We start from the raw sequence: 21,596 nt of genomic DNA, 5'->3' as shown, positions 1-21,596 counted from the left end.
GTTCCAGGTGGGGCGGTGTGGATCGTGCGTTGCACTGGGCCTCATGGAGCATTGCGTGCAGGCACATGCCGCATCATGTGCAGGGTCAGAGAAAAAAAAAAACGCATTTGGGTGTGAGGATCATGCATCGAAAAGCACCACACACGGAGTATGCAATTTATAACCTCTTACATGGTCCTCCTCCTTAGTGACAGTACGGAGTCACTGTCTAAAACTCATTGCCATTTGATGGGCTTTAAAGAGCATTTTGACACATCATTAAACATAGACTGAATGAAGCACCGTCCCGTGGTTTTCCCGTCTTTTTTTTTTGCGCGTAACGCTGCCAACGTGTCAAAATGCAACGCTGAAGGCTGCCATTTTCGTCAGTATAAGACGCAAAGTGCAACTTTCCCAACATCAATATATGCTGCCATGTGAGTGAGGATGCGCTGGCCAACGAAAAATGGTTGAGCAGTTATAATAACAAGAGGCCAAAATCCTGCTTAAACCCAAGTAAGCTTGAAGCCAAAACAAAGTCTTCTGAAAACAAAAAGTAGAGGTAAAATATATATATATTACAATCTATGTCAATGCCTTTCTATCAACTCAATATTTTTTGCATCAGCCTTTGTTGGTTGTTGTATAAATATACAAGCAATATAAAATATATATATTTATTTTTTTTTCTTCTTCTGAGTAGATGGCATTGCTCACTGTCTGGTGCAGGCTTCAAATAAAGCTGTTGACCACAGAGAAAAATGTGCTAGCTTGGGCATGAGAGAAACAAAAACTGAATTAATAAAATGTCAGGTTACCAGTAAGGAATTCCTGTAATGGCACCCGCTTCTCCACCCAGCTCTGCAACTAAACTGAATCATTACTTTATTGCCGTAGCATTCAGTGGCAGGCCCAATGACATTTGTCAGCGCAGCACACTGCTCCTGCACAGCTAGCGGCACCACGCTGTTTCTCCCACACTATGGGCACACACAGACGTGTTCGGAACTCTAATGTGCACGTCCAAGTCCTTGATATAAGGTGCATAACAGTCGTAAAATGTCACATCACCGAAGATGTCCTGGTGTGACTCTCTCTTTGAGTGGCTCAAGTGCAGAAAATTCAAGATGTTTTGCTGTGTGAATGTGAACTGCATAGTGGCAGCTGAAGCAAGAAAAAACTATCAGCATTTTGTTGTAGGTGAAGTGAGGCACCACCATGCTTTTATTGAGACTGATCAACAGTCACAACTGGGTGTAGTCCATTTACCGCTCAAGTCAACAACCTGTGTGTTATCCATTCATTTTAAAGCTGTTAACTGTTTGTAACTGTTTTAAAGGTTCTTCGTTGCTTGCCTTGCTTGTTTCTTTTCCACACACACACAGTGGAGTACAATGAGTGCATCTCTAGCTCTGGTGTACAAATTGGTGGCAAAACACATGGTGTCAGTGTGTGCGCAACCGTGTGTGGCCTGAACCTTTTGAATTTGTTGTTAAAAACAGTTGACATGAAACACTGTAGTTATTCAGCATTTGTTGTGTTTCAACTCCTTTAAACAACCAGATTCTTCAGACGTGCTCACTCTGGTGTTAAAAGCCTGTTGTGTGGGCAGTGAAGGTTTATTAAGTTTGCTTCATACGCTTACACCTCTTAAAGAGACTCACTAATTTTGCCATGCTGCAATCCATGAATCACACAATCTGTGTCTCAAACATTTCCACCTGTTAGTAACTGTATGTGCCACTTTTATAAATTGCCAACATTCCACAGTTCGGCCTCCCCGTCCCAACAAAATTCTACATCAGCTGCACCCTGTATCTGTGGAAATCTGCACCTCAATGTTTTATTTGTGCAGGTACATGGATATGTGGTGTGAATGATGCCATCAACAACATGATTTCCAGGGACTTCAACTTGCAGGGGCACTACGCTAAACTACAGCCTTCAAGTGTGTTTACTTCATGTGATTATGGAAATAATACTACCAAGGGCTTCCGCCAGGATTTTTCTACCGAGCTTACCCCCAAGGATTAACAAAAAATTAAATAAAAATAAAATGAAAAAATGAGTAAATCAGTAAAAATCACTCCTTCACCCATACCCCTGAATATATATTATTTGTCGGTTCTGAAGGAATGGTTCAGGGGAAATATAAATCTGACAAAAGGGGAGATCCAGAAAGCTGTAGCTCTATATCAACCGCATTTAGACATCATTTAACATGGAGGCCTATTTAAGCATGACAAACAACATCACTAAGTACAGTAACATCCTAAATACTAGAGATTGTGGTACACCCTCGGTCAGGTCCTTACCCATCAGACCACACCTCCTGAGTGCCAACCACAAGATCCACAAAATGAAAATTATCAGCCAAAACCAAAAATGAGGTAACTGGGATGGAAAACTGACACACAGACAATATTGCATATAAGGCTATGACTGTGTACTCAACGTACGAAAGGTCAATGCAATGCAGACAAAACCATAAATTACTGTTCATGCATAAAGTTCAAAATATTATAATATAAGTATTTTAGTTCTGACATTTCAACAAATAAATGAATAAACCCACTCATGAACAATGTAAAGGCCTATAAGTTGAACAGCTGAGACCGAATTAAATATGTTCTCTCTTAAATACACACCATGCATTTTAACATATTTATAGGATTACTACAAATTCATTCAGACTATGTACAACTGCTGAAAGATATCACAATAAGTTCTCCGCCGGTGGACAGTGGACGGTGAAAAGTTCTTCCAAACAAAGATTGCTATGGCACATGTGAACTGTAGGCATCAGACAACAAAAGTGTATTAAAGACAAATACTTCTCTGCTCTCTGCGCTTCTCCTGCTTTTGGGTCTCTGCTTGTATGCGAGCTGCTTTATTCTTACATCCAATTATTATCTTTATAACACCATGTACATGCTGGGACTAGGTGTAGAGAACACCAAACTTAGAGTACCATAACTATGGAGTTTTGCTACTAGGTTGGAGGGGTAAGTGGGTAGTGGGGATTTGGGGTTTGGGGTGTTGGGTCTTTCGAGAAAGGTGGCACATTGACTCGACCTGTTTCCATGGTCAGTGGTAAGGATGAATCCAAATGCCTCAGTGGAATAAAGTTCTGTGTCTCCTGAGAAAAGTGAAAATTTTCGTTGGTCACATCAAATTTGGGTGATCTCGTGGAGCACTGGATCATTGTTTTACAGATGGTGTTTTTACACCTGGCCTGCTGCAATTGTGACCTGTCTATCGCAAAGAGCTCAGGACCAGCGAGTTTGCAGCCAGGATCTCGTGTTTGCCTTTCACAGTAAAAGCTGCAGTTCATCATGTGATCAGATACAGCTGTGTTGCAAAGTTCCAGCCAAATGAATGCCATGCATGCGCTATTAGAAGAACGGAAGCACGCATTCTATTGGGTTAGGGTGTAGAAACATGATCTGCCCAGAGATGTCCCGGTGTAAGGAAGCCCCAATACCGATACCAGTATCAGTACTCACACCAGTACTGACATATTTTGCTGTAACTGTTTGTCACATCTTTATCGCCTGATTTTATTCTAGTTTGGGGAATTTCCAGAGTCAGACCCCAGCTTCATAACAACAATGATTCTTTCTCTCTTCACATCTTGTTGTTCATTTGGTTCTGCATTCAGTTTATAGCCAATTTTTAAACTGACAAGGAATATAGTATCATTCTGCTGTCAAGGTGGCTGGTCAGGTTCGGGGCACATCAGGTTTAAAAACTCAAACTTGCTTTTGACCGTCTTCTTCGTTGTGAGTCTGTGGGAAGAGGAGCAGCATGCGCAGCTCAGTTGCAAGTATTTGGATGAGTCAGCGCATCAGCCTAGATCTATAATGTGTAGAAAGAATATGACCAAATCCATGTAATTTCATGTTGGTCACATCTACTGTTCTAGGTTATTCCCATCCCAAATTGCAAATAGCTTGGGTCTTAAGAAGTTATGGTGCTGATACTTTTGCAGATGTTCAACTGTTGCATGGTCCAGGAACTCCGTGATATGAGGGAACACTACAGTACGTAATCTGGTAGGCAGTACCAGGATCTTTGATATTACATATCATATATATAACATATGCCGTCTGCCTACGCTAAGCTCCAAATGTAAAAGTGAAATCTGTGGCAGTGGTCTCACGTTTGTTCAAGGAACAGACATACATACATATAACTTCTATTAACCACTGTTTAGTCCTGTTCAGAGTTGCAGAGAGTGGAATAGTGACTGGAGCCCATCTGGTGCCTAACATTTTAGAACAACTCCAGTGCTAACCACTAGGCCATCATGTGACCCTTTAAGGAACTTGTGCTGCAAAATAAATAAATCATCGTGGTCAATCATCATGGTACTCGGTATCGGCAAGTATTCAAATGGTACTCATACTCCATTGGCAAAAAAGTGGCATCAAGTGGTATTGTTGACCTTTTCCTGCAATGACAAAAAAATGCCCCTAGGAATGAGTACTCATCGCTATAGGTGTTCCCAATAAATATAGGGTGAGTGCCATCAAAAATAATTTGTTGCAGCTGGGTGGTCAGTAAAAAACAGCGAAACAGTTTCCTAACAATGCCGCTATATAACGAAACAAAAGGGAAACGTCAATCAAATATGAAATCACTGCCTCACGGAACTGGACTGTTGAAAGCATGATTTTTTTTTTGTTTGTGCGACATAGCTTTGAGGAAGTGGTTTTATCCAAACACTTATGACACTTAGTTTACGGTGCCATTGGGAGCAGACACACCAGCTTATCACCACGCCACATGCTCACACTCTCCCGCTCCATCTGGGATGATATGTTGCTCAGTTTGTGTTTCATGTGACACTGTGGGGCTAATCTTGGGGGACATCTGCAGAGAGTAAAGACTATTCATCGAAAGGATAACATGTTTCCTTTAAAGGGCTTTCACATCCATAAAGCTGCGATTGATTCTGATCTAAAATCATGCCAGATATCCCAAAAAAATGAGGTAGGCTTATGGAAAGCAACATGATACGGTTTTATCACACAGAGCGCGGTTCTCCTCAGAACGTGGCCAGCTTCAGTCCACCGTCTCTCCACAGCTGTGCCCCTCCAGGCTCCATTATGGTGTCGAGGTGGAATTGAAGTAGGGTCATTATCTTGTTCCATTGCTCAACCAAAGCAGGTGGTCGCCAAGATCAAAACCTCCTGCTTCAAGAGCAGTTTTTCCAAACACTGCCTATGGTTTCTCTCTGAAATACGCTACTAATGCTGAAGACCAAAAATAACTGCTTTTTGTTTGCCAGACCGGCTGCCGCTGCTGGTGACTGATCTCCAGTGACTGCTATCTTCACTTTCACTTTGTTCCAGTTGCTTTGAATGTGTGAGATGATGACTATTGATGGACTGCTGGTCCAACTGTGAAGTTGGCACGCTCGAGTGAAAAGTGATGGATGGTTACCTTCACCTACATGGCCACTGACAAACTGACATCCTACAGTACCTGTTGGGCATAAGACCCTCTCTATCATTTTCTTTTTAGTCACTGGCCTTATTTTGCAGATCTTTGTGTGCCTGAGCTGATTTCAAGTTGGCTGCATTCTTGAAAGCGTGTCAGGGGCCAAGAGCAGTAATTGAGTTCCTTGTTACTGTCAGCACTAGCAAGAGTTTATGAGATGGCAACGTTGATCACAGCCTGAGAGTAAAACCCAAGTTTCATCATATATAACAAACAGTGGAAAGAGCGTGTTGTCTCTGACTGAACTGAAGGACCTTGGTGCAACAGTTAACCCCTCAGTCTTGTGATGAAGGTGGGCACAGAAAACCCAAGTGACTCATCAATGCTGTCTGCACCACTAGGACTTAGGTGTCCATCAGCTCGGATTAAACTGTCTGCTCTTGCTTTGTTGGCTGAGCTGACAAATGTTGAAGCCGACCGATTCATCGTCTAATTTCTCAGTCAGGCGCCACGCCCATCCACATGCGTCACTGTTGTCTCTTGTCATTGTTCCATGCACGTTCCTGGTGAATGGTGACAGGAGCCAGCATGTCATTGTTACATTGTACTTTAACGCACGCAGTAATGTTCACATCAGTTTCATTGTGCTGATGCGACCTGCTTTGCATCTTCAGCACTCTCACTGATGATGTTGAAGGTAGGCATACACAATGTTGGGCAAGTTACTTTAAGTTAGTAACTTAGTTACAGTTACCCATTTCAAAAGTAACCAGTTACGAGCAAAAGTAACTTTTTTTTTTTTTACTGTACATTATCGCAGAGCTCAAACATAATAATCTTAGAACAGTCACGGTCATCTGGCTGGGTGGGGAACGAGAAACATTGGGTCAGAATGGGTCCCTTCATAGTTATTTGTGTGGACTGCTAAACTAGATAGTCAGGTAAGAAAGGCTCTTGATCGATCTATAAGCCATAACCCACTTCAAGTGCCATTTAGTGGCCTAAAGGTGCAATGGCAGTGTGAGTGCAAGTGAATGACAATATTGAAACTTTTGATGGGTGTATTTATTGTAATCATTTAGATTGGAAACTATACTTTTTCAGAATACTTAGTACAAGTAACAGTAGATTAGGGTGGAACTGATGAGTGACTTACTTCTGTTTCTCAATAACTGAAGAATGAAGACCTACAATGGGCTCCAGTAGAGGCACTTCTATTCATGCAGGAACAAAGGGCTGGTGCTCAAGCACCACGAGGCGTCTAACTGGGCACAGAAGTATATTAATCCTGGTATATAAAAGAAAATACCTAATGGTCATAATCTGGTTGTAGGTTTAAAATATTGCTTTTCTTTAGGTAATGAATGAAAACACATCAACCCAACCAAGTGTGATGCGTCCTAAATTTTTATTTGTGCCAGTCAGTTGTGCTGTATTAAGAAGCATGTTCTCACACACTGCCACCTTGTGCCATGAAAGAATCAACCACACAAGTCAGTCAGCATAAAATCCTTGCTCAATTATGTTTACTTCTTTTGAAATCAGGCCGTATCAATCATCATAACTTTTGAATCATTTCAACGAGGCTATCTATTTAGTTAGCCTGAAAAGCTTTTCAGTCCTGTTTAAACTTTTCTCCCCCACCCTGCCATCTTCAGAAGAAAAGGAGAATTGAATTAGCAATTCTCCAGAATTAACTCAAGGCGGTCTTTTCGGGATACCGGCTTAGCACGAGGTCATATGGAGTTTCAGGTTATTGACTGCACTGAAGATGAGCTTTTGTTTCTATTTTTTGTTCAGGCTTGATTCCACTGACCTCCATTGGCAAAGGGCGTGGATTAGCGAGCTGCTGGCGCTTCATCAAACACAGGCTGGCAGAGGCTTGTTCAGCTGTAGTGTGAGAAGAGGAGCGGCTTGAATTGTCTGTTGGTTGTTGCAGGCGATAAGACGTTTAATTCTTCTCTTCCTCTTTCTGTTTTTTCAATCTTCTATGAAGATCCATCCAACACGCTCGAATTGCTTTTTTTTTGTCAGGATGAGGAAAATGCAGGGATCCGCCTTCATGTGCCCAAACACAACCGTTGTTTTGCGTCCCATTCAGTTGCGATCATTATATTTACGGAGTAGTGGATAAATGAAGCCTTCAAAGTGGCACTGCAAGTTTTTTTTTCTTTCAGTATTCAAATATCACACAGTAGTATAGTAACCAAATTTCTTGTCTGGAAGCTGAAAGTTAGGTCACAGAGGCTGAAAACCGAAACACTGAACAACCTTCACCTTCACCTTCTTCTGCCGCTTATCCGGGGTCGGGTCGCGGAGGCAGCATTCGGAGCAGGGAAGCCCAAACTTCCCGGTCCCCACAAACCTCCTCCAGCTCCTCCCGGGGGATCCCGAGGCGTTCCCAGGCCGGACCGGAGACATCATCTCTCCAGCGAGTCCTGGGTCTTCCCCGGGGTCTCCTCCCGGTAGGACATGCCCGGAACACCTCCCCAGGGAGGCGTCCAGGGGGCATCCGGATCAGATGCCCGAGCCACCTCAGCTGGTTCCTCTCGATGTGGAGGAGCAGCGGCTCCACCCCGAGCTCCTCCCGGATGACCGAACTCCTCACCCTATCTCTAAGGTGCACTGAACAACCTATCAGTTTATTAGTACGAGTGGATTTATGGCTATGACTGTGTGCCTAACTTGTAACATCAATAAGTACAATTTTGGCTTCAAATAATAAATCAATGTCAAAATTATGACAATATCTAATGAGAGCAGATAAGAATGTTCCGTATAAAATGAAATTCTAAATAAAATGTTTTGTTGTCGCACCCACTTATGAATGATGTTCTAACTGACTGGCCCACGATTGTCAAATGTTTATTCATAAACATATACTGCTTTATGTGATTTGTTTTGTTTTTACATTGAAACATGAGCTGATCATTGCAGGCATGACAATTTGAGGATGCAAAAAGATCTCAGTGAAACGAGTGCTGACAGACTCTAAAAAGAACATATATATTTGCTCTTTTCAGACCAGCAAGATAAATATTACATGCACAACGCACATGCACAAATGTTTACCATTCACTCTCTCAAAGCTCTGCATGTGCAGTACGTCCTCTTCAAGCACATAAACAGGACTAGGGCTTGGGCATACTCAATCCACGCCCCCAGCTGAGTAGGATTGTATGTGACCACCCTTCCACCATAGTGACATCCCAGCGCAGTACACCACCAAAATGGAGCAAGAGCTTGTCAAGAGAAGCTCGATGTGAGAACAGGGCTGACCAAACACAAAGAACATTCAGCAGGCAATACACCCAATCTTTTATTCGTAGACTTGTAAAATACCATACATTTCATTGTAACTTACGTACATCTATTTTGGTGTTCTAGCTCCTCCTGAAGTAAACTTCACCAGCCGCCACTATCTGCTAGAGACGCATCACTGGACGGGTCTCTGTGGTTGGTGGCTTGAAGGGGACAAGAAGAGAGATAATGTTCTCTATTACTATCCACTGTTGTGATGCGACTCTCGGCGGGAGCTCACACACAGAGCTGTATACAGGTGAGTCTCGCTTATGCATTGAGGGTGTCTGGAAAATATTTGCTGGCCGATTATTCAGTTGCATCCTTGGTAACTTCATATTATAATGATTGTAACTACATGTAATTCACTCATATCACATTGAATGATGGCCTGGAAAAACAAGGAGGCAGAAACTGTGACTCAGCTTCTGACTAAACGTGAGCTTCTTTCTACTTTGCGCAGTGGAATGGCAGCTATCTTCAAAACAAGAGTTACAGACAACACTATCAGTCAACATTAACTCCATAAAGGCCAAGTGTCAGACCGTGAAAGCAGAGTTAGCATGTGATGTTGAACATCACGTTCATTAACACAGATGAATGCACTGAAGTCCACGGTGACAGAAATCTCTCCACCTGCGATGATGACAAATCTGCAGACGTCAAGTCTTCCACTCAAATTTTAACACAAAATCTAGAGGAGTTGCCATCTTAGCTGGCAAGTCAGTGCATTGATGCTGATAATAATGGATGCTACCTAATAGTTACAGGTGCTTTATCAAAGGCCCCTGTAGTGCTGGTCAATGTTTATGCTTCTTAACTTTGATAATCCACAATTTATAAATCTCTTCCCTCAGTAAATGATCATTATCTTTTAATGGGTGGGGACATGAACTGTGTGATTGACCCCAAATTGGACCACTCTAGCTCTAGCGAGTCAATTGTCCATGACCAAATCTATCGTCATTTTTATATCCAGCAAGGGAGTAAGCAATTCTTTGTATTCTTCTATGGACAAAAGATTCTCAAGGATGAATTATTATTCTGTTGACAAAATCCAAGGTTTCATCTGTAAAATATCACCCCGTTACGCCATAGACGTTGTATCTCCCTTCACCCCTCCACGCTTATCATACTGGCGTTTCAATCATTTCTTATTATCAGATAATGACTTGTTGAGTCTATTACAAATTCAATGATTGAGTTGACCAGCAAACCAATAATTTCCTCCTCTGTACTGTGAGAAACACTAAAATCGTATTTACGGGGGTGGAATTTGTCTGACACTCAGCACACTTGAATAAACTACATATGAACTGAACTATGTAAAGATTGAGCTAAAACTGACACTGAGCTGACAGCTGTCCTTCTCCCACTCAGTTCAAACATCACATCAATGTACAAACTCAGATTGATTTAGGTGCAATTGCAAAAGCAGAGCATCATCTGCTACGCAATCAATATATTGTGAATTTGGAGATAAACCTACATTACATGAAGACGCATGTAGCGCTTTCCCCCCTCAATTATTTCCTTAGAACAAACAGGTTTTATTAAGGGCTCTAACTTATATTGTCCGGATGTTGTTAAACACTATCAACACCAAGTCTCATACAGATATTCAAGAATTGCTGATTTCTATTGGTGCTGAAAAAGCAACAGGACTGCGTGGAACTATTTGCTTGCTACACTTTTAGAAGATTTAACATAGGTGATGCTTATATCTCTTGGGTCTGTCTCCTCCATGCCAATCTAGTGTATTAACATGACTAACAGGATTATTAGCTTTGTGGCTAAACAGTTGGGCCACCTATATGTTAACTGTCCGCTACGACAGTGCAATATGACAAACAGCAGACATCCTCAATTGTGTTAGAACACAAACAAGTTCCTACATTCTTCCCTGTTGCTCGTGGCACTCGACAGAGCTGTCATCTGTCACCCAGCTCTATGCCTTAGCAATTGAGCCTCTCAGTCAGATTTACCCTTTTTTTAACTTTAGATCAGATGATTTCTTCTTTTCTCTGAAATGTCCAACACCCAAGAATTTAGAGGGCTGTCATTCAAAACTGTAGATTTGATGGTGTGGCACCCCCAAATTGCCAATTATATTATTGGGCTGCTAATTTTTTGTTGTTGGTCGAATCACCTGACCTGCCATTGCGTGACCTTGTGGCCCAGTTGTGTGGCTCCCTTCTCTCTCTACGTACCTCATCCATTCCTTGTAATCTGACTATCTTTACAAACAATCAAGTTGTCATGTCAGCTCTTAAAGTTCAGAGTCTCATTATGGCATGAGAAAGGCATTCAAACGTTCAAAGATTCGTTTGTTACATTTATTGAATTATCTAGTGCCTGGGCAGTTATGAGAAAATTTCTGAAATCCAAATTAAATGAAAAGTCACTCATTTCCAGTTATTTTTAGCAGTCTCTAACCCAGAGGTCAATGCTAAAGCAAACTGGTTAAAGGAACTATGTATGAAGTTTAAGATCAATTGGTGAATCACTGAATAAAATTCACTGCAGTTCAGAATCTGAGTCATTGCCATGGTCAGTGTGGATCCCACCATCTAGGAAAGTGCTTTGGAATAAAATAAAATAAAATAAAATGCTGTTCGCGAATTCAACAGTCTGACGGCTGAGGGGGTTCCACTTCTGCATGCCGATCACTCATACAGTTCAAAGTTATGATCGCACTATTCAAAAACCCACCTTTCCCAAATGTTGCCGAATACATCAGACCACTGCGACAGATACCATAAAAGTGTGACGTGACGTGAGGTTGCTTTGGCGACACCTTCACTTAGAATGGTGTCGCTAAGGACAACATATCGGTGAGAGGACGAGGCAGCAACTGCTTACGAAAGTGTCATTTCCAATCTAAGACGCAGAGAGATCCAAGGCCAGAGAGAGATCTGGAGGTCTTACATGAGCCAGACATGCACACATTTGAAAAAGGCGTAGGCGAGTTCAAGGACTTGTATGTGTAAGTGGACGACAAGCAAGAGTTCAGCTAGTCAGTTATTACTGATTTATTTTATTCCAAATGTGAATTATGAGCCAAACTAGCGATCCACAGAAGCAATCCACGTCACATGGTTTCTTAAGAGGTTTATGGGACTGCAAAGTATCTACCTTCATTTTTGTTTTCATCCACTTATACATGTAATTGTAGACTTGTTTCTACCATTAGCGGGTTGCCTTGAGGCTTTATCTGTTTTCATACTCACGTCTGTAAGCATCATCAATCATAACAGCAGCTGGAGGACGAAAAAAAGCGTGCTGGCTCTGAACTGAAAAGCCTCAGGTGGATTAAGGATTTAATAACAAGCAGACACGCGTTTCGCACCTTCTCAGCATCCATGATTTGATTTATGATAATGGAACATTATTTTCCAGAAAAAGCAGATGTTGTTGCAGTTGCTTAAATATAATAAACTATGAGCAAGACGCAAGTAGGAGGAGAGAAATCATAACTTGAGGCCATTTGTTCAACTGTAATATATTGTGCTTTTTACAGTTAATGAACGCATTTATTGTGTGTTTCTGTGTTGAGTGAAGGAAGACACTAAGTTTTAAACTTAGATGTGTAGGAAGCTGAGTGATCAAGATGTTCTTACAGACAGAAAGTAGCATTTGTTGCAACAGATTCAATTGAAGATAAACTTTTATGCGCTACCGAAACAGCTTTCACAAGCGCAAGCATCCATTTACCAAGGTTTGGCAAACTGAAACGCCTGTGTTTGAAAACCTGGAAAGGGAAATGATTCCAAAAATGAGGTATCTTTGATCCAGAGAATAGTGGAACATCATGTGTATTGGTAAATCATTATGAAATGCCTCATTGCAGAAGTTACTCCTCGTGGCGGTCCACTTTGTCTTTGCTTAAGTTTTCGATCCTGGTGATATTTCCCTTCAGTCTAGCACTGACTTTGTCAACTTTTGGCATTGCTTTCAATCTTCAACATCATACTGAGGCTTGCTTTGTTCCGTTTTCTATCTCTTGTTTTCTGTCTGTTTGTGTGTTCACGTTTGTTTTGGGGTTTGAGATTTTTGTTCTTGTATTCTTTTGGCCTTCCTTTACGTTGTCTTCCATTGGTTTTTGGGGTATTGTCACTATCACGTTCATTTCTTCCTTTTTTTAACTTCTACTACTCATGATTTGTTTATATCTTCCGTTGATTTTTTTTTTTTCCGCAAACATTTGGGATGTCAGGTTACGTTTTGTTGACCACTAATGTCTTTTCATGCTGCATTTCACTCTCAGTCATCATTCCTCCAGCGTGTTCTTGACTCTCAGGGTCAGTAGGGATGGGCTGATGCATCACAAAACAGTGGCACTGTGGCTCAGCAGGTGGTTTTAAAAATTATGAGTGGTTTTGTTGAAATGCTTGTTTGAATCCTAAGCTTTTAAATTGTGTTAATTTTGTCTTGTTTTGTTTTCATCCCTTTGATATTCAGTGCCAAAAACACATTACTGAATAACATTTTGTGATCCTGGAATTCATTCACTCACAGTTGTCTCTAAGGCAACATGGAGGAGAAAAGCGCAAAAGAAAGTCTTCTTCCAGTGATACAAAGTTGGGACAACCATGCAACGTAGACTTCAGGTTGGCTGAAGCCTGGTTTCAGTTGTCAATACCACGCAGGTCATTAACTCGCTGTTAAGCCTCACAAGCAGCCAAAAGGTTCAGGCTAGTTAGAGAGGGGACCACTATTTATTTCTGTCCACGCACCAGGATGAGAGCAACACTCTGCTGGCAAGGTCAGTCAATTGAATTATCTGCTTTGGTGGATTCGGGCTGATGAGAGTTTCACTGACTCATGTGTGGTTAACCAATTAGGCCGGACTACTAACACGCTTTCTGAACCCGCTGAGGTCAAGTGTTGTCTGGGAGGTGCATGGCTCATCTAACTAGGTCTGCTGTGTCTTTCCTCCAGATCCCTGATTCTTGGTTTGGTTTAGCAAAATGTGGCTGGGCCTCAGTCAGTGTGTCTAACATGAGTAGTTTTCCACACAAAAAGCCTCAAGTCAGCTCATCTGGTCTCATTGAAAGAGTCATTTACATATAAAGTCAATGAAGTGGCCTCACTTAATCATTTGGGTGAAGAGGATGCAGGAGCCACCATTTGCCAGCAAGTCATGCAACTGCTTGGGGCCCCAGAATCACAATGTGCCCGTGGGAGCTTCAAACCACTAACAGCAATGACAGGAGTTTATTTATTTTATTTTATTTTATTTTATTCATGACATCACATTAATCCAAAGCGCTTTCCTAGTTGGTGGGATCCCCACTGACCATGGCAATAAAGTTGTTTCTGATTTCTGATTATTTCATCATCTTTGGCTCCGGCGTCTACAGTTGCTGTCTTCGTCTTCTGCGTATATTGTAATCCATCTCGTATTAAATTCATTAATTTAATCTCATTGTCCGTGCCTTCTGTCAGCCTGCAATCATCTGCACCTGGGTCACTTCCTAGGCAAACATGACAATTTTCTGTTCCTAAATCAACACAGATTTGGGTTTGAGTTCCCATCCGCTTTTCAACCTCTGTCAAAAGTATCCTGCAATAGTTTTAGGATCGCTGTTCATGGAATAACATGAAGCCAAATCTTCAGTCTTGAAAATCCAACTATCGATCCAGTTATACAAATGCCAAACAGTTTTAGTTCATCATAACAGTTTATGTGCCACATGAAATTTGTTGTGATTCCGCTTTTATTTTGTTCCCTTGACTTCTGTTTTGTTTCTCCCTCCTTCCTTGCTGTTGGTGTGGCACACGGCTGGAGCCAATCAACCCCTGATCACCCATGTATAAGAACACCTGGACTCCAGCGACGTGGGCCAGATCCACTCCTATTGTTCCCTGCGGTAAATTGGCTCTCCTCGTTCGTTCTCTTGTTCTGTGCGCTAGCTAGCTTATTTTGATTACTCTTTCTGAAACCCTGGTGTCTGAGTTAGTGTTTTGTTTCTTCCTGTTTCTGTGTGTTTCCTGGTTTATTTTGTGACCGACTATCTCTGTTCATTGTGCTTTTGTCTCTGTTTCCAGATTTAAGTTTGTTTGATTCTCCTGGTTCGGTGACGCTTTCTGTTGGACTCTTATTCATGTTTATGGACTTCTGCCAGTTTGGTGACTCTGTTTTTGGACATTCAGATTTTGCTTTGTATCTCCCAGTTCGGTGACGCTTTCTGCTGTGGTTTGTTAATGATTAAAATATTGTTTTTTGACTGGCTCCCGCCTCCAGTGACTTTCACCACTGCACTTGGGTCCCACTCCACGTCTTGACACGTGACAAAATTCAGTCCAGGGTTCAAATAGCAGCATCGCATGAGTCTAATCAGTTGGGGCTCAACACCTGATCAATTAGTTTTAGTAAAAGCCTCACCTTGGAAACTACTTAGATGGTGTAGCTCGCATCCATGGCGTCTTCCGTGTCCTTCCAATCTCTGGATGAGAAATGATGCAACTTCCAAAAGATCAGTCATTTTTTTCTCCTGTACAGGCCCAGTTTTTTTAATCCTCTGCAGTGTTCTCATACTGATTCTTCTATTATCCACTGTGATGAGTAGCTGAGGTATTTCTCCATGTGTCACCCCTGGGGAAAAGTAGGACTGAACTAAATTCTCAATGTCTGCCATGTTCGCCTGTAGGTTGCAAATGCTTTGTGAATCTGGAAAAGGAAAACAAAGACCAAACGTATATCTTAAAATTGCATTTCAGTCCTAGAACTGCAAGTTTATAATTGAATACAAGCGTATTATAATGGTTACTTCAGATTCTGACCGAAATGACAGGTTACTGCCTTATTCCTTCTCACTGCTTCAGACAGAAGCGAAAAGTCTGCATCAGAGACCCTGATGTTTGACTGTTTAGACACATGCAGATTGGAGACAGGATTGGAGTCATGTTGGACAAAGAATGATATGGAATGTGGTAGTTGAGGACCTAAATCAGGCAGGTGTGTCAAGGGGTTCGGTTATCATCCAATCACCTAAGACAAGTTGGAGAACGCTGACTTGCTGTGGCAACACTGGTTTATGCCACGATGTTTGTACACACAAATCACCAGTTAGCTATCATATTCTGTCAACATTAATTATTTTAAATAATTTTGTAACGACAGTATTATGACAAGGTTCAAAGGAAACGCTTGAGAATGTTATCAAGCAAACACGGCACCAAGGCACCGTTATGATATATTAAAGTTTGTTGTTCCTTGAGAATAGTACAACAACTTACCCGTTCTTTGTCCGAATGGAGTCGATGCGGTGAATCACTAAAACTGAATGTTAGACCAGACTCTATGATTACCTGAGCTTGAATTTGCCAAACAGCATCACCAAATATGATGTAAGACACCAGAGTCACCGGAAACAGTCAGGGTAACAATATCGTGAAATTACATGATAAGTATCATGAAATAACGTGATACTAACATGTAATAATGTGATATGTAACATGATACTATCTTGAAATACTGAGGTAACGTATAGATAGTGTTCGAAAAATATTTTCCCCATGCTGGCAGCTCTGAGCTTCTGAATTGAATGCACCTTTTATTCTGAAAATAAAATTATAGTGCTTTACTCTGAAAAATTCATTAATAAAATAATGGCAAGATGAAGAGAAATTAATACTCAGAGCAATAAACGAAACAAAAAATATGAATACGAGAGAAGAAATAATGAATTTAGACTCAAATGCTCAAGTTAAAATTCAGAATTTCTCCAACAAGTTACGACACATTCACCATTCAGAGCCCAGATTTTACAGTGACATCTGCTGAAAAATTCACCATCACTAAAGTGATCAAAAGGTTTATTTTTGTCAACTGGGACGAAATCTTACGGACACTTGTTGTGTGTTGGTAAGCCACATGCCTCACCTAGCACCTCCTCAAGAATGACGTCAGTGTCATGGCAAAGATGGTGAGCTTTATGGCTGAAGGCCAAGACCGGATGGAATGAGATGCTTCGCCTCCTGAACTTGCTCTATGATCTTGCGCTATGATATGAGCAGCCAAGAATTTACATACGTCCATCCCCACTGCTTACTCCTGTTCAGGGTTGCGGGGAGTGCTGGAGGCTATCCCAGCGGTCACAGGGCAAGAGGCAGGAATGCACCCTGGACAGGTCGCCAGGTCCATCGCAGGGCACTCAGAGCTAAGGGCAATTTTTGAGTGCTCAATTGAGCATGTGTTTGGACAGTGGGAGGAGAGTAGAGAGTCCGGAGAAAACCCACAAGCACATGGGGAGATGCAGAAAGGCCACTGGTCCAACCCAGGAATCGCAACCTTCTTGCTGCCATTAGTGCTCGAAGAGTAGTTGCCTGTGCCAAGACTGTTCATTGGCAGTCACGCACTCAACTGGTCATCACCTGCCTGTCGTGTCTGTTGTCATGTTTATTCTACAAGAAAATAGCCTATACACATCGCATACAGCAGTGACAGTCGAGTGCTCAATAGGAGAACAATCATGTCAGTCACAAATCAGATTTTATCTATGGAAATACAGAGGTAGACATCAGCGGGAATAGTGAATATTTTGGTCATCTTCTTACGTAAACATAAGTAAGGTATGTCTTTCCTCCTCAGTTTTCCACATGACAACAACTGTGGGATTACAAAAATGATCAACCACATGAACACACAGTGAGTCCTGCTATGTGCTCCAATTGCACCACTATATGAGCATAATCACTGAATCCTGCCGTTGGTGAGGGCAGACCGTTTAGAAAAACATCTTGAAGAAGATGACGAATCGCAGCCATGATCACGGTCCATGGCGCTACTGACAGGTGTGTATAATGCTGTTCAACATGACATAAGTATTGACGGTAACAGTGCAGGATAGTGTGACCACAAGCACCCCGGGGCTTATGGGAGAGAGGGTAAAGGGGTCAGTTGTGTCAATTCTACACTCAAAAAACCCAACATAGGTGTAAGTTAGTTACATTAACTTTATAACATGTAATTAACATGACAGGCTGTGGTTGTGGGGAATAAAGCTTTTTGTCTAGCGCCGTTGTGTGGCTAACACAGTCAATATAGAAATTGTGTGTTACGTATGTCTTTTTTATATATTCACATTGACAGTTTGCATACACAAATATACAGATATAGCCCTAGTAAATACTAGATACCCAAGAAATGATAAGTCTACACTCTGTGACTCCTCAGTCTGACACAATGGTCAGCTTTCAGCCAATGAAACCCGAGTAGAAACAGCATGGAACATAGCCAAGAACTGACGACTAAAGAAAACGCTCCCCCACAGTGGTATCTTCACCGGTGTACATACATGTTTTCAGCAGCAGATCCGTTCAGTGCATTTACTGAAATGTCCCGCATTGACTCAGGCTTCAATCCTGAATCAGATTAAGGAAGGATGTAATTTAATATGATTTAATTTGATGGAGTCCACTCATGCCAACGAGAGAAGACAGAAAAAGAATAAAGCAGAGATCTTTTCTTTTCAGCTCCTTTGACTGCATGATGGGATCAGGTTTTCGCATTAACGCTTATTGTGATGACAGCTCAACAATGTCGCTGCTGAGACGGAACTGAACTGAGGAGATAAGCGCCGCGGTGACTACCATAGCTGCCAGGATCTCTCTCACGCTTTGGCTTTCTCTCTGGACGCTGATTTGAAAATGGATTTTCCAGCTGGAGATAAGAAGATGAGCCAGCAGCTTTTATTTCTTCTACCACTCATTCCCACTTCCTCCCGCTATGTCTCCACTGTTCCTCATTCAAATCTCGTTGCACTTCCCTAAAACTTGTGAATCCCTCACTCCCTTCGAAAGCAGCTGTTCTTTTATCCGCTGGCTCTGTTCTTGAGGGAATCTTTTTCGAGCAGGAAACTATTTTGCGACTAAATTTCTGCTTGACTCTACAGCTCATGTAATTATCGACAACAAACCGAGTCGTTCAGAATTTGGTCAGTCAACGTTTTTTTTTTTTTAAAGAAGGAAGCTACTCACCTACATTGACGCCCATAATCTCCCTTTCATAGCATGCACTCTTAAACAAGGCAACTTTTTCAAGCATTTTATTGGACCCACAGTTTGAAAATTACTGAGAGGACGGAGCACGCACACCGTTCACCTGACCTTAAACATGAGACCGGGATATTAATATTTTAGAGCGCTTCGTCACACCTTCTCAGCTTGAGTGATCATGGCTATGAGACCACCAAACACATCAAGGATTTCATGGTTGTAAAATTTGGGAGTGTGACTATTAGTTGTAAGTCAGACACAAGCCCATGAAATGGTCATTTTTCCTGGGTGTGTGAAATTCATGCTCATTTTTTATTTCACAATCATTATCCTAATGGCCAGTGACTAGTGACTCAGAGCTTAAGACCATTTTTCCAGCAGTCCAGACAAAATAAAAGGCTGACGGGAGTGGTCCTGATAATGACTGAGAGTTGTGTACAGAGTAGAAAGCAAAACTTCTGAATTCGAGAACTGAACCTGCTGTATCACAAACTCAGTAAGTCATTGCTGTTATGTAGTTTTGTGCCAACCAATTCTGATAACTTACATATTTCCATACATTCTCATATTCATCAACAATAAGTCACCATTAAGTTGTCACATTGTCTTGACTTGTGTTCCCTTAAGAATGCTCCTCTTTTTACTGTTTCTGAAACAATGGCAATACGATAAGCATTCTTGTCGACAGAGCATCTTTAACGTGACAGACTGGCGCTTATCATCACACAGCAGCTCGACTGAATTGAAATTCATGTTGCTTGAGAAAGACTTGTATGTGGAACAGACTGCTGAAGGTGTGAGTAGGCGGCGAGGTACAAAGTTCCAAAGCAATGTCCAGAATGATCAGCTTGAGGGGGGAAGAGATGAAGTGGAGGTGGGCAGGAAGGAGGGGTATGAGTGCACAGTTTTCTGCTTTCTTTCCAGGGGAAGTACAACAAAGGTCTTCCTTTTGGCTGGTCATCTGCTGTAATACCTCAATCTGTTTGTCGGTGTCTGCTGTCAACTAGTTCCAACAGTCAAGGGGAATTAGAATTTAAATGTGGGAAAACAGTGATTTTCTTTTTTGAAATGCACAAATAACCACTGAACTATACAAGGAGGGGAAATACGTGTAGATACACCTACAAACCTCACTGGATGTGCTGTCAAGTTGACTGGCTCACCCCAGAACACAAAAACTCAGAGGCAAAAGTAGTACCCACATTGTGTTTCACAATAACACAGACTAGTTTTGAGATTTCATTTTGTGTTTTTTTTGTTTTTTCGTGTTTTTCTTCGCTCCCCACCACCCAGAGGCCATCTGACAAGTGAAAGTTAGCTGTCTGGATTTCTGGGCTGATGAGGCTTTATGAAACAGTGACCTGATTTTCAGAGCTCACTAGGTGGCACTGTTAAAAATAATATGAATCGTCATTGAACTGGTTGTTAGAAGCTAAAGATTTTAGAGAAGAGTGTGCCGTCTAGTGGACTCTGACCTTGTTTCATGAAGCCTCATAAGCCCATGGCTACATTTCAGTGAAAATCATGCAGTTCAAGGAATCCCAACACCACTGAGGGGACACAAAATGTATCTCTGTAGATATGTTGGTATTTCGTACAGTAAATGTGAGCATTATTTGTGTGATACTGAATTCAGTGAGGCAGTTCTGATATTTGTCTGGTCGATGTTTCATCATGGATCATAGATGAACCTGCACATACTAAAATCCTTGCTGAACAGATGACAATGGAAGATACACCTGAATCGCTTTTGTTTAGTAACTTTGTTGAGGGAACACACCATTTTTTAGCTTACGTTACAGTCTGTAGGTGGTGCACTCAGAGGAAACCTGAAAGTCTGATCATATGTCAACTTATCTGAGACAACACAAGTCCCCAACACACAGTTGTAGAACCAGAGCTCCAACTTTTCATTTTGAAATTCAGTCCAGTCAACACACCAAAAGTGATTCTCTCAGCAGTATCTATGTTTCCATTTTCTGCTGCTGCTGCACACTCTTGTTCCAACTCTACTTTAAATTGAGCAAACAAATCATCTGATTACCAGAGAGCCCGTTTGGGAACTTTACTATTTTCAGGAGAAAATGTATTCACTTATTGAGCCACCAATCAATTGTTGAAAACACACCTTCATGTTTGTTGTTTCAGGCCTGATAATGCTGAAAACACTTAGTTACCATTCAACCTTTTTGTTAACCTGTTCTCTTGTGGTATCTAAGTCGGCAAGTTCAGGTTCTTGAAGTTTTTTTTGGAAGTTTTATTCCACTTAAACTTCAGAACTGAACAAAGAGTCAAATTATTGCTGCTACATTAAGCTATATTCAATGCTGTATTAATTGCAGAGTAAATTCAGTTTACAGTAAATAGATCAGAGGGTCAATTCAGTTAAAGGAATGCTATTATACTAAAAGGTTTTTGGGGAAGTCATTCTGCAGTGACAACGGCTGCATACCTTCATATTGACAAATGACTCCCCAGTCTTTGTTTCTTCCGTCAAAGTGCCAGAGCCTAGAGTACCGTTTATTAAATCAAGACTATCAGGCTCTGACGTGGGCTTGAGTGGGAGCTGCAGCAAAACTTGTTTTATATGTTCTTCAGCAACAGAGCTGAGGAGCAACCAAGATGCAAAAACCTACTCACAACAAAGAGGCTGACATCTAAGGCCGAAAAAAATAAATAAATCAGTTGTATCCGCACGAGTTCTGTGTCAGATAGGCCTTCTGTCCACACAAAATGCCGTATCCGACCAACCTATTCGGTGCTTTTTGAAACTAGGTCCCCAAGTGAATTATCCTAAACGCACTTGGAAACACTTCTCCATGTGGACAGTGGATCCAAATACTCTTGAAAAAGATGACATGGCAGCCTCG

Source organism: Synchiropus splendidus, chromosome 11 (assembly GCF_027744825.2).
Source record: "Synchiropus splendidus isolate RoL2022-P1 chromosome 11, RoL_Sspl_1.0, whole genome shotgun sequence".
In the NCBI taxonomy this organism is placed as follows: domain Eukaryota; kingdom Metazoa; phylum Chordata; class Actinopteri; order Syngnathiformes; family Callionymidae; genus Synchiropus; species Synchiropus splendidus.
Note: the sequence above shows the minus strand (reverse complement) of the source record.